This window comes from Mandrillus leucophaeus, unplaced genomic scaffold, assembly GCF_000951045.1.
Source record: "Mandrillus leucophaeus isolate KB7577 unplaced genomic scaffold, Mleu.le_1.0 Scaffold457, whole genome shotgun sequence".
NCBI lineage: Eukaryota > Metazoa > Chordata > Mammalia > Primates > Cercopithecidae > Mandrillus > Mandrillus leucophaeus.
The window spans coordinates 189,845-191,340 of NW_012104887.1; the positions used below are offsets into that span (position 1 = coordinate 189,845).

The following is a 1,496-nucleotide window of genomic DNA, read 5'->3' on the forward strand; positions in this document are numbered from 1 at the left end:
TATTCACCTATAAATAGGAATGATAGTAGCTGCCCTACCTCTCTAGCTGGGACATTTGTAATGAATAAGTGAAGTAAAGTATGTCAAAGTGCTTGAAATCTATAAAACTCTGCCCCAGTCACATGCCTTTAGAACAATACATATTGCCAGAAGCAGACCGACTTGGGCCTCTCCTACCATTTTCTTCATCAAAGCTGCTGAGATAACGTTCCAGCTTTTCTCGCAGGCAGTTGTTGATGAAAAGGGTTTCCTTCAGGTGCTGCCGCTGGCTCTGGATCTCATCTTCTGCAGCCATTCCACCAGGACATGGAATGAGATGGGAAATGAAGAATGCCGATCACTGAAGGGGGAGTCAGGGGCCTCTCATCAAGATCCCTGCCTTTCACCATTCTTTTGCCAACTTCATCTTCTCATCAGGGAACAAAAGGCAACTTTCTTTAATAGCTTTTAAGGTTTCAAACAAAGCATGGCCAAGTGCTAAGCAAACTCCACAGGGATGCCTCCCACATGGAGATATGGGAAGTATAAGGCAGGTTGACAGGAGTTGGGAAAACACTGGAGGTCTCTGAGTAGGGCTTTTCTAGCAGTAGGAAAGGTGTGACTACCTCCTTGAGATGACTTATAGGTACTAGGGAACATCTTCCTCTCTACAAAATATCTCTCCTGAACATCTTTTGTTGTTGTTGTTTGACAGAGTCTCTTTCTGTCGCCCAACCTGGAGTAGTGAGGCACCATCTTAGCTCACTGCATCTCCGTCTCCCGGGTTCAAAGGATTCTCATGCCACAGCCTCCCAAGTGGCTGAGACTACAGGCATGCACCACAATGCTTGGCTAATTTTTGCATTTTTAGTAGAGATGGGGTTTCAGCATGTTGGCCTGCCTGGTCTTGAATCCTGACCTTAAGTGATCCACCCACCTAGGCCTCCCAAAGTGCTGGGATTATAGGTGTGAACCACCATGCCCAGCCCTGAACATCTTTAACAGATGGTAAAGACCTTCTTCTGCACCTTGTTGTGAAATTGGAAAGAGTAATAAAGATGCCTTTGTCAGAGGACGGTATGAGTAATAAAAGCCACATACTTATACCCATCCCTGGCAAAATGACAAGCCTAATATGGTTTATATTACTGTGAAATCTCAGTGAGTCTCTTTCTATTGCATAGAAGAGTATATAAAGCATATAGTCCCCTAACAATCCAAACTTTTGCCCCAAAGTCAAGTCAAACATTCAAGTAAGGGAGAGGAGATATAGGTCAAGGTTTTAATCTATACACACAGCAGTGAGGCTACCAACTCAAAGGGCTCTTACATACCTAAAGAAGCTCCAATGGCTAGCGTGGAGTTATTCTGGGAAGAGGGCATGCTGGTGGCATTGCTGTTAGATTCAGCCTTTTCTCCAGCAGATAGCCTCGTTGTTTATTTAGATTGAATTACAACATTGAGACTAAACTAACAGAGATCGTAAAAATACCTTGGTGCTGCACAAAGATTGAGAA

The 1,496-nt window shown here is 44.0% G+C and overlaps 1 pseudogene; it reads right to left on the bottom strand.

Annotated features, from left to right (window-relative positions):
* Positions 1 to 118: 118 nt before the first annotated feature.
* The window catches only part of LOC105549804, a 13,108-nt pseudogene continuing 11,730 nt past the window's right edge, over positions 119 to 1,496 (bottom strand).